The sequence below is a fragment of the Callithrix jacchus genome, chromosome 20 (assembly GCF_049354715.1).
Source record: "Callithrix jacchus isolate 240 chromosome 20, calJac240_pri, whole genome shotgun sequence".
In the NCBI taxonomy this organism is placed as follows: domain Eukaryota; kingdom Metazoa; phylum Chordata; class Mammalia; order Primates; family Cebidae; genus Callithrix; species Callithrix jacchus.
Genome location: NC_133521.1, coordinates 19,080,918 through 19,094,409, shown reverse-complemented (window position 1 = coordinate 19,094,409; position 13,492 = coordinate 19,080,918). Strand labels below are relative to the sequence as shown.

The window sequence follows — 13,492 nt, the reverse complement described above, 5'->3', positions numbered from 1 at the left end:
TAATGAATTATTCATATTCATTGTTTGCTGCTACTGATATTTCATAATATTTTAAAATATGACCCTACCTTAAGCTTCAAAATTTGAAATTTGAGGCTCTAAGATAAAAAATAATTTATCTAGAAATCTACATAAGAAAGAAGCGATTTTTAAATAATTTGCCTATTAAATTGTAAATTAAATAGTGATTTCATTTAGATATACAAATCCTATTGATATTACTTCAGGATACTAGTAAATGTGTGAAATTAGTTCAAAATATTTTCTAAATATGTGTTAAGTTGTAATCGTTTAGAAAATATTTGATTAGTTTGTGAAACTCTTAATTAGTAGAAGTAAATATACAGAGGGATTTATTAGACATCATTATCAGATGATGGTCTCAAAATACCAAAAAGTATTTAAGAAAATATCCTGAACTTCTTTATTATCAACCTAAAAAAAAACACTAAATTATTTCAAGTCAGTTATGCATATTTTGAAAGGCATAATTTTGATGTTAAAATGTAAAACAAAATATGGAATCTGGTATGAAATATAATGTGTTTTAAGTCTAAGCTTTATCATTAAAATTTGAAAATTTAAAAACTATACTCTCTGAAACTCAGGATTCTAAGTTTAGAAATGAGCATTTGATCGTTGCTATTTCAAAAGGCAGTTGCAAGAACGAAATTTGTTAATATATGTTAAACACTTTAGTGCCTTGCACAGAGCAAAAGCACTCTGTTATGTTAATTTAATCATTTGAACATTCATTCATTCATTCTATAAATTCTTGTCAAGCCTACCATGAACAGGCATTGCTAGAGACACTGAGGACACTGTTAGTGGTTAAAATTCTTTTATCAAAGAAATTCCATTTTAGACAGAAGACAAATAATAAATAATATATAAAAATATATAGTGTGTTGTGATAAAGAATAAGAGGAAAATACACAAAAAAGGGAAAGGCAATACTAAATTTGAGGGTAGAAACTAAATGAAATACACAACAACAAATTTAAATTTTAGATAAGTAATTTTTTAAAGTGTATGTCTAATGCAATATTTCCCATGCAATATCAAGACATACGAAAACATTATTCATTGTTTGTCTGACATTAAAATTTAATTCGGTATTCTTTTTTTATTTGCTAAATCTAGCAACCCTACCAAGAATTAAAATTTTTTTAAAAATTGTAAGTACTCTTTTTTTTTTTTGAAAGTAACTGTGATGGTTAATATTGAGTGCCGATATGATTGGATTGAAGGTTGTGAAGTACTGTTCCTAGGTGTATCTGTGAGGATGCTGCCAAAGGAGATGAACATTTGAGTCCGTGGACTGGGAGATGCAGACGCACCCTCAAACCAGGTGGGCACCAACAGCTGCTAGTGTGGCTGGAATAAAACAGGTAGGAGAAGATGGAAGAACAGGCTTGCTGAGTCTTTCGGCCTTCATCTTTCTCCCATGCTGTCAGCCCCAGAACATCAGACTCCGAGTTTTCAGCTTTTGGACTCTTGGACTTACACCAGTGGTTTGCCAGGGGCTTTCAGGCCTTTGGCCACAGACTGAAGTCTGCACTGTCGGTTTCCTTACTTTTGAGGTTTTGGGACTTGGACTGGCTTCGTTGCTTCTCAGCCTGCAGTCTATTGTGGAACTTCACCTTGTGATCGTGTTAGTCAATTTTCCTATAAAGTTTATATATACATATATCCAATTAGTTCTGTTCCTTCGAAGAACCCTGACTAAATATAGTAACTTTTGAGTAAGACACTGAAAGAAATGAGTGATCCAGGTAAGAATATCACTGGAGAAGAGGACTCTGGAGAAGAGGAGTAAGCAAGCACCAAGGCCCTGAGTTGGGAATGTGCTGTGCTGGAGCAAAGTGACCAGCAGAGCTGGAACTAAGTGAGCAGCTTCCATAGCAGGAAAGGTCATAGTTAACAGAGTAGCTGAAGCCATAAGACTTCTTGTCAGATAAAAGATATTGTCTTTTCTTCTAGGTGAGATGAAAGCCATTAAAGAGTTTTGAGCAGGTAAGTGGCACAGTATTTTTTATGGTTTATTGGCATTATTCTGGCTGCTGTATTCAGCATGTACAGAGAAAGGCAGAAAGGGGAAGGCAAGTAGGGGGCTCACGGAATAATTCAGGCAGTTGATGGTGAATTTGGACCAGAATGATGACAGATGGAGTAATAACAAGTAGTCGAAATCTGGACATACTTTGAAGGAAAATGTGACAAGATTTGTAATATCCTGGATGGGCAAAGTGAGAAGAAAACATCAGTATAGAATGACTTCAAGATTTTTGCTAAGAGCAACTACTATATATTTCATCTACCTTTTGTTATGTTTAATAAAAACAAAATGCTCTATACTATGAAAGAAAGACAAAGTATGTATGGTTTTATGCTTTTGTCTGATTTTGTTAGAAAGCAAGTATTTTTCTTCATCAGGAAAAAAAAGCAAGAAAAGAGAATTGGCTTGGAAATAGTGGAATAATGAGAAACACATTTTCAATTATTTGCCACAGAACTCCTTGAAAAACAAGATAGACTACTTTTCATTTCATGGGAATATATAAACACATATCAGAGGCTGGGGAGGGTATCTTGGTAGGGGGATGAAAAGAGGTTGGTTACTGGGTACAAACATACAGTTAGTTAAAAGGAATAGTTCTGGTGATCAAAAGCACAGCAAGGTGACTATAGTTAACAATAATATATTGTACATTTCAAAAGAGCTAAAAAGGAACATTTGAAATATCCCAATAAAAATAAATGATAAATTCTTGAGGTGATGGATATTTTAAATACTCTGATTTGATTATTACACATTGTATGCATGTATCATATATCACATGTACCCCTAAGTATGTAAAAGTATTCTATATTAATTTAAAATAATTTTAAAAATATAGAAAAACAACAGAAAAAAATCAATGAAACCAAATGTTCTTTGAAAAAGTCAGTTACTTTGACAAACATTTAGTTTGGCTAAAAAAGAAAAATAAAGGGAGAAGATTCAAATAACTAAAATCAGAAATTAAAATGGGGATAATACCAATGACCTTAAAGCAATAAAAAAAGTTGTAAGAGAATATTATGAACAACTACAAATCAACAAGTTATATAACCTAGATGAAATGAAAGAAATTCCTAGAAACATATGATTTGTCTAAACTGACTCAAGATGAAATAGAAAATCTCAGAATACCTATAACAACTAAAGAAATACATCAGTCATTGAAACATCTCAAAAGGAAATATTTGTATCTAAATGGCTACACTGGTGTATTCTACCAAACATTTAAAGAAAATTCAACATCATTCTTCTCAAAGTCTTCCATAATATTGAAGAGGAGGGAAGATCTTGTAATACACTATGAGGCCAGCATTACCCTGACACCAAAACCGGATAAAGGCATTATAAAATGAAAATTATAGTTTATTAGCCTCTATGGATATATCTAATAAAACCTTCAATAGAATATTTACAAACCAAATTTAATTTTATATTAAATGATTTATACACCATGGCCAGCTGGGACTAATCCTTGGAATGCAAGGATAGGTCAGCATAAGAAACTAATTAGATGTAATACACTGCATTAATACATGAAGAAATAAAAACTGTATAATCATCTCAATTGATGCAGAAAAGGCATTTGCCAAAATCCAATACCCTTTTTTTGTGAAAGAAAGACATATACATCTAGGAATATAAAATAAATTCCTCAATATGAGAGAGCACTTTTACAGAAAACCCACAGCTAATACATTCGATGGTGAAAGATTAAAAGCTTTCTCCCAAAGATTAGTAATAACACAAAGATGTTTATTTCCACTGCTGTGATTCAAGACTTGCTGAAGTACACTGATGATGTTTACAAGGAAATTGAGAATTCAATATGGAAATGATTTTATATCTTGGACCTTAAGTATTGGTGCTACTCTGATTTTAATGGATGCAGAATAAAATAAAAAGACAGATAAATAGCTTCACATTATCTTGTTCTACATCTATTCACAAAATAACTGATTGAAATAAATGGCTTTGAGCATAAAGTTAAAACATGTCTGCAATCTGGCACAACCTTCCTGTCTTTCTTTATCTTTTTCCTCATGGGGCAAACTAACTGAATAGCTTTTTCTCTCAGTTATGTAGTTAGGCTCATAGTAATATTTGTAAAGCATGCTTTTAGTAGGGCAAAGGCACAGCTTTGTAAATGGTTACCTATGTATCATAATTTTTATTGAATTCTCAAAAATATCAGAAATAAGTGGAGTGTCCATTATAAATATACATATATATACACACACACACACACACACACACACACACACACACACGCGTGCGCGGCCTTATATACAGGTTTGTTAAATAAAAATGTTTTAGAACAAAGCTTGGACATAAAATAAGAATAAATTAAGCTCTCAACTTTTTGGATTGCATGTTAACCATGGCTTTATTCATCCATTTATTCATTCCTTCAATAACTCAACTCTCTGTCAATTATGTATGTTGCTTTTCTTCACTGTCTACCAAAGACTATGCTCAACTGTGAAAAAGATAGATATAACCACTTGCCTCAGAATTTTTCATTCTAATTACTATGCTTAACCTCATTGATCAATCTTTTTATTAAAGTACCAAAAAATGTAAGCTATTAACTTTCAAGGAACTATAATGTAACATATGTCCTTTTAATATATAGGGTGAAGTCAATACAAAGTACCTAAGAAAGCTCAGCTATATTGTAAATACTATGTCAAACATTTGATGCATAATCTCATTTAATTCTCACAACAACTGTACAAGATTTTACTGTTCCTTTTAAACTACATTTATTTGTCATTTGCTAATAAAATGAACCCATTACAGTGAAAGGGAATTGAAAAAAACTCCCTTCTACTTCAGAACCTGATCTTGCTCCTCTAGCTCTTTCAATTTTGATGATAGGGTGTCAATTTTGGATCTCTCCACTCTTCTCATGTGGAGAGATATATATTGGAAAATATATATTGCTATATATTTTCCTCTAGAGACTGCTTTAAATGTGTCCCAGAGATTCTGGTACACCGTGTATTCATTCTCGTTGGTTTTGAAGAACATCTTTATTTCTGCCTTCATTTCATTGTTTATCCAGTCAACATTCAAGAGCCTGTTCTTCAGTTTTCATGAAGTTGTGCGGTTCTGAGGTAGTTTCTTAATCCTGAGTTTAATTTGATCATACTGTGGGCTGAGAGACTGTCTGCTATGATTTCCATTCTTTTGCATTTGCTGAGGAGTGATTTACTTCCAATTATGTGGTCAGTTTTAGAGTAGGTGCCATGTCGTGCTGAGAAAAATATATATTCTGTAGATTTGGAATGGAGAGTTCCGTAGATGTCTATTTGGTTTGCTTGGTCCAGATCTGAGTTCAAGTACTGCATATTCTTGTTAATTTTCCGTCTTGTTGATCTGTCTAATATTGACAATGGAGTGTTAAAGTCTCCCACTATTATTGTGTGGGAGTCTAAGTCTCTTTGTAGGTTGTTACGAACTTGCTTTATGTATCTGGGTGCTCCGCCATGCTAATCTTCTCTGTATTGTTCCAATTTTAGTATATGTGCTGTGGAAGGAAGCACCTTTGTCCACTTTTTAATGGGATTATTAACTTTTTACTAATACATCATTTGGGTTCTTCATTTATTTTAGATATTAGTTACTTGTCAGATGAATAGTTTGACAATATTTTCTCCCATTCAAGAAGTTGTTTCTTCGCTCTTTGCTATACAGAAGCATTTCAGTTTAAAATAATCCCTCGTGTTTATTCTTTGTTTAGTTACCTTTCCTTTTGTGGTCTCAGCCATAAGTTCTTTGCTTAGACCAATGTCTTGATGTGTTTTTCTTATGCTTTCTTTTAGTATTTTTATAGTTTGTGTCTTACAGTTAAGTCTTTAAACTATCTTGAGTGGATTATTTATATGGGGAGAAATATGGGTATCTTCATTCTTCTGCATATAGTATCTAATTTTTCCAGGACCATTTATTTGAAAGCCTGTCCTTTCCTCAATGTATGTTCTTACTTTGTCAAAAATCAGCTGGCTGTAAATATACGGATTTATGTCCGTGTTCTCTATTTTGTTCCATTGCCCTATATGTCTCTTTATATGTAAACATCATGCTGTTTTGGCTACTATAGTCTTTTTATATGTCTCAAAGTCAGTTACTGTGATATCACCAGACTTGTTCTGTTTGATCAATATTGCTTTGAATATTTGGACTTTTCGGTAGTTGCTGTTGCACACAAATTGTAGGATTATTCTTTCAATGCCTTTGAAAAATCCTATTGGCATTTTGGTGGGCATTGAATTGAAACTACAGATTGCTTTGGGTTGTATGGCCATATTAATGATATTAATTCTACCAATCCATGAGCATGAGATGTCTTTCCACTTCTTTGTGTTCTCTTCAATTTCTTTCATTAGAGTTTTGTAGTTTTCTTTGTAGAAGCCTTTTAACACCTTGGTTAAATGTATTCCTAGGTGGTTTTATGTTTATGTGTGGCTTTTTCTTGTATTGTTTGGTAGCTACTGCAAATGAAATTGTCTTGATTTTTTTCTCAGCATATTCATTATTGGCACTTAGACATGCTACTTATTTTATGTGTTGTGTTATTTTTGATTGTGTATTCTTCAACTTCACTGACTATATTTATTATATCAAAGAGTTTCTTGATAAATAATTTAGAGATTTCTTCATCATTCTCAGCAAACTAACACAAGAACAGAAAACCAAACACCACATGTTCTCACTCATAAGTGGGAGTTGAACACATGGACACAAGAAGGGACACACCAGGACTTGTTCGGGGGTTGGGGGCTAAGGGAGGAAAAGTATTAGGAGAAATACCTAATGTAGATGATGGGTTGATAAGTGCAGCAAACCACCATGGCACGTGTATACCTATGTAACAAATCTACATGTTCTGCAGATGTATCTCAGAACTTAAAGTATAATAATAATAAAATAAAATAATTTTTAAAAAAGAACTGAACTCTGTTCTTTTTTCCTTGAGATAGAGTCTCAAAAAAAAAAAAAAGGAATTTAGAGGTTTCTATATATAAGTTTATGTCATCTGCAAAGAGGGACAATTTGAGTTTCATTTTTTCAATTTGGATTCCTTTTTTTCTCTCTCTCTCTTCCTGATTACTTTGGCTAGGAGTTTCAACCTTATGTTGAACAGAAGTCAAAGTGAGCACTGTTGTCTTTTTCCAGTTCTTAGAGGAAAGATTTTGAGCTTTTCTTCATTTAGTATGATGTCAACTGTGGGTTTGTTTTATATAGCCTTTATTATGCTGAGGTATATTCCATATATGCCTAAGTTTGTTGACAGTTTTATCATAAATGGATGTTGAATTTTGTCAAATGCCTTTACTGTGCCTATTCAGATAATCACAAAGTTTTCTTATTCATTCTGTTATGTGACATATTACATTTATTGCTTTACACAAGTTGAGTCATCTTTGCATCCTTGGACTACATCCCAATTGATCATGGTGTATTACCTTTTCATATGCTGTTGGATTTGATTTGCTAGTGTTTGTTGAAGATTTTGAATCTATCTTCATCAAGGATATTGGCTGCAGTTTTCTTTTTTGGTTGTATCCTTGTCTGGTTTTGGTATAAGAACAACACTGGTCTTGTAAAATGAGGTGTGGAGAATTTTCTTCTATTGTATTATTTGGAATATTTTGAGGATAGTTAGTATTAGTTTCCCTTTGTAAGTTTGCTAGAATTAGCAGTAAGCCATTTAATCCTGAATTTTCTTGGATGGAAGACTTTTTATGGTTGATACAATAACATTATATATTATTAGTCTGTTCAGGTTTTATATTTCCTTTTGATTCAGTTTTGGTAGGTTGCATGTGTGCAGTTATTTATTCATTTTCCTCTAGGTGTTCCAATTTGTTACTGTCTAGTTGTTTATAACAGTCTCTAATGATCTTTTGTGTTCCTCTGGTATCAGTTGTGATGTCTCCTTTTTTATTTGTCATTTTATTTTTGTGGTATTATTCCTTTTATTCTTGATTAATATGTCTAGTAGTAAATTGATTTTGTTTCTCTTTTCAAAAAACCAACAGGAGACAAGGTGGCTGACTACAGGCAGCCAGGAACATGAGACAGACTGTAGTATTGAGTATACCAGCATACTCTGAATATTATTATTTGGGAGAACATGTTGAGAGATGGTAGCAAGACAACCCAGATGCCAGGACTGAAGAGACACTAAGCTGAGTTTGCTGAGTGTTGGGACACATTCATGGGCCTGAATGGCTCCTAAGGAATGAGTAGCTTTGACCTACATTGTCTTCCAGACCCAGAGCGATCAGGGCTGTCTTTCCTGTGGTACTGCAGTCCAATCTACACACCCTGATGTCCACCAGCACCTCCCAGAGTCCCTAACTGCTCACGCCTGCACACAGTGAAGCTTCAGCTATGCTGCCAGATAACTTTGTAAGCAGCCACTGCCATGGTGCTTTCACCTGAGGTCTCCATTGCTCCACTGGAACACTTTTATTGACAGCTTCCCTCTGAAGCATGTTTGCCCATTGTGCCCCTGCCACTCCCACCAGAGCACTTACACCCATGGCTTCCACTCATTCTCATCACCCACTATAGAATGCTATTGCCAGTGGTCTTGGAGCACCTCAGCCACTACAACCAGAGTTCAACCTTAAGGGACCAGAGGAAAAACTTGGGGACCTGGTCCCAGACACCTATGATTAGAGGACATAGCCAAGAAATACAAAGTTGAAACAGCCCTCTGAAAACACCCAGAAATGAAATCAATCAATGGTCCTCAACTTGTGCCACACTCAAACTATTAGGGGCAGTAAAGATTATAAATTTTAAAAATATATCTATTTTAAAATATAAAACAATTTAAAAACTCTATTATGTAATGATAAAGGGATACATTCATCAAGAGGATATAACAATTCTAAACATATATTCACCCAACAGCAGAATAATCAGACATATACAGCAAATATAATTAGATGTAAAGGGAGACATAGTTTTCAATGCAATATTATTGGAGCCTTCAACATCCCACTCTTAGCGTTAGATTTATCAGCAAGGTAGAAAATTTTTAAACTGCACTTTAAAACAAATGAACCTAAAATATTTACAGAGCATTTAATTCAATAATTACAGAATATATATTCTTCTGATCAATACCTGGAGCATTTTCCAGCAATTATTTTAATTAGAATAATATCAAGTATCTCTCAGGCCATAATGGAATAGAACTAGAAATCACTAACAAGAACACTGAAAACAATACAAATGCATGCAAATTAAACAACATGCTTCTCAATTACCATTGAATCAAGAAAGTATTTAGTATTAAAATGTTTTAAAATTGAAAAAAATGAAACTGAGGATAAGACAAACTGAAACCTAGAGAATACAGCAAACATAGTGCTAAAAGGAAAGTTGGTAGCAATAAGTGCCTACATAGAAAAGGTAAAATATTAAAAAGAAAATCTAATGTTGTACCTCAATGAACTTAAAAATCAAGAATTAACAAAGCCAAAAATTAAGAAAGAAATAATAAACTAAACAAAAATACAAAGGATCCACAAAATAAAAAGTTGTTTTTCTCCCCATTGAGGGTTTTTTTTTTCTTTCTATTTTTCTATTAGATTTGGGGAGCACAAACAGATGTTTGCTATATGAGTAAATTGTGTGTCACTCATGCTTGGCATATGAATGAGCATTACAAAGCTAGTGAGCGTATTACCTGATAGGTAGTCTCCCAGCTCACACCCTGCTTCCTCATTTTCTCCTCAAGAAGTCCCCAGTGTTTATTGTTCCCATATTTGGGTTCATGTGTATTCATTGTTTAGCTCCAGCTTAGAAGTGAGAACAAGAGGGATTTGCTTTTCTCTTCCTGCATTACTTTTCTTAGGATAATGGCCTCCAGCGGCATCCATGCTGCTGAAAGGACATGATTCCATTCTTTTTTATGACTGTGTTATATTCCATGCTGTATATGTACTATAATTTCTTTATCCAGTCCCTTTTGATGGTCATCTTGATTAATCCCATGTATTTTCTTTTGTGAATAATTCTGTAATAAATATGTGAGTACATATGACATTTTGGTAGAATGATCTATTTTCTTTGGGGTATATACCCAATAGTGGGACTGCTGAGTTGAATGGTAGTTGTGCTTTAAGGTCTTTGAGAAATTTCTATGTGGCTTTCCACAGTGGCTATGTAGCTCCATGAAAGATCTAATTTATATTCCCACCAACAGGGTATAACTGTTCCCTTTCCTCCACAACCTCACTAGCATCTGTTGTTTTTTGAGGTTTTTAATAATGGTCATTCTGCCTGTTGTGAGATGATATCTCACAGTGGTTTCTATTTGCACTTCTCTCATGTAGTGATGATGAGCATTTATATATGTATATAGTTGTTGGCTGTATGCATGTTTTCTTTTGAGAAGTGTCTGTTCATGCTTTCTCCCTGTTTAAAAATGGGGTTACTTGTTTTTTGCTTGCTGATTTAAGTTCCTTATAAATTCTGAGTATTAGATCTTTGCTGGAGGCATAGTTTTCAAATATTTCCTCCCATTCTGTATATTGTCTGTGTGCTGCATTGATAGATTCACTTGCTGTGCAGAAGATCCTTAGTTTTCTTAGGTCCCACTTGTTAATTTTTTTTAATTTTTTGCCGTTGCTTCTGAGGACTTAGTCAAAACTTATTTGCCAAAGTCAATGTCCAGAATGTCATTTCCTAGGTTTTCTTCTAGAATTTTTATAATTTGAATTTTTAGAATTCATATTTAATTCACTTTAGGTTAATTTTTATATATGATTGAAGTTTAGTATCCAGTTTGATTCTTCTGCATATGAATAGCCATTTATATCAGCACTGTTTATTGAATAGTCTTTTTTCCATTGCTTTCGTCAGCCTTGTTAAAGATCAGTTGGTTTTAAATGTGCAGCTTTATTTCTGCTTCCCATTCTGTTCCACAGGTATATGGTCTGGTTTTCTACCAACACCATGTTGTTTTGACTGCTAAATCCTGATAATATAGTGTGAGTTTGAGTAGTGTGATACATCCAACTTTGTTCTTTCTGTTCATGATTACTCTGGCTATTTGGGCTCTTTTTTGATTCCATAAGAATTTTAGAATTTTTTTTCTTTCTAATTCTGTGAATAACAGTGTTGGTAGTTTGATAGAAGTAGTGTTGTATCTGTAAATTTCTTTGGGCAGTATGGACATTTTAATAATATTGATTCTTCCAGTGCATGAGCATAGAATGTTTTTCCACTTATTTGTGTTATTTCTGATTTCTTTCAGCGGTGCTTTGTAATTGTCCTTGTAGAGCTATTCCACCTCTTTGGTGAAATGTATTCCTAATTATTTTATTTTATTTATGTCTATTGTAAATGACATCATGATCTTGATTAGACTATCATTCTGGACATTATTGATGTATAGAAATCCAATTGATTTTTGTATGTTAGTTTTGTATTCTGAAACCTTACTAAAATTATTTATCAGTTCTATTAGTTTTTGGAAAGAATCTGTAGGGATTTCTAGGTACAAAATCACATCATCAGTGAAGATAGATAGTTTTACTTCTTCTATTCTTATTTGGGTGCTTTTATTTATTTCTGCTGCCTGATCATTTTGGCTAGGCTTCCATATTACTTATTTATAACACAAGTAATTCCATAATTTTTAGACTTTACTATTTCAAAGCATGCATTTTTAAAGACATGAAATAAGGAGCAGAATGATTTTGATGAAATCTAACTGTAATAGATATAAATCATGTAAAGAAAAAAATTCTCACTTCATTACAGAAGTTTAAACATTAAAAATGTAATGTGCACGTGTGTGTAATGTGTGTGTGTGTTTGTGTATAGACAAGGAAAAATCTAATATTTTCTAAATAATATTAATGGTCATAAATTATGCAATCATAAGCCTTTGCAAATTTATTTTCCTATTAACAAGTTGTCAAAAATACAGAAATCAATTGAATTTATTAATAACTTCTACTTTTCTGTAATTAAAATGATTTCAAATTATGTAATTTCAATTCTGTCCTAGATTCAATGAAGGAATACAAAAAAAAAGGTATATGACAGAGATGTTGAAATATTAAATCCTTGCACTAATACATTTACATCATGTAATATTCAGAACATGATGAAATATTATGACATATTTTGATTTTATTTACTAGTCTCTTTTTCATCCTTGTCATGCTAATTTGACTAGATTGCATATTTTATGACAATCCATATAGTATGGTAAATTTAATCATGTTTATTATTGAATTAAAAAGAAATAAATGTTGAAGTTAAATTGGCTAAGGGAAATATGCATACTCAAATTGGGACATATATTAAAGGGTTGTTTAATAAAAACCAGTATTAATTTTCTTCTAAGTTTGAAGTTTCAAATAAATTTAATAAATATCTTTTCAGATTTAATATTTTCTATTTATTGTTAATACAGAAGTTTAGAGTCCAATAGACCTACCTTCAAATTATACACACATTTACCTCTCTGAGACTAAGTTTTTCTCACTTATAAATTTAAGACAATACTTTCATCATCAAGGAATTTAAGAGTAGTATATGTAAATGTTTAATTTTATAGTGGTCTTCGTCAACATGCTAAAATAGTATTATTTGACATTGAATTGAAAGACAATTATTTATTTTCAGTCAGAGTGGAAGACGGGGAACTTTTAGTCACAGTGAAAGATGCTAACTCACCTTTCTCAGAAAAAAAGTATATATTTATATTTATATATTTATATATATAAATATATATATCATCCAAGACAATCATTGAGTTTGATCCTCAAGGATTTCAATGGAACTCTTTGCCAACGATTCAAAATTGCACATTTATTTTAAGCACTTATAATTATTATATGATCTGACCATGTACAAGGACATAAAACTATCTCAACAAATCTAAAAGTCTGATATCATGCATCATATTTTTCTGTGTCTATGTAATATAATTGGAATTTTATTAAAATGTAACAAAATACAGCATAAAATAGCTACCTGGGACTGACATTAGAAATTACATACCATAAGGCACATAAAATGCTTAGTGTGATTGGAACAGTGGGCAACATTATAAGTGGAGGCAATGTGTGTTTTTTCTGAGCTTCCCTGACATTTAAGAGCTTATGCTCTGTGCTCCCTGCTGTTCTACCCTGTCTGTAAGAATTAGCAAAGATCATGATGGTGGTGCCTCTTTTAGTACAAGTAAAAACCCAAGCACTTTGGGAGGCCGAGGCAGGTGGATCATGAGGGCAGGAGATGAGACCATCCTGGATAACATGGTGAAATCTGGTCTCTACTAAAAATATAAAAAATTAGTCACACACACACACACACACACACACACACACACACACACAAATATTCAGTTAACCTACTGAGACTTCATAGTGACCATATTTGAGAGTAGCC

At 32.7% G+C, this 13,492-nt stretch overlaps 1 pseudogene; it reads right to left on the bottom strand.

Moving 5' to 3' along the window:
- Positions 1 to 5,550: 5,550 nt before the first annotated feature.
- On the bottom strand, positions 5,551 to 5,610 carry LOC118149786 (U6 spliceosomal RNA; annotated as a pseudogene).
- Positions 5,611 to 13,492: the final 7,882 nt, after the last annotated feature.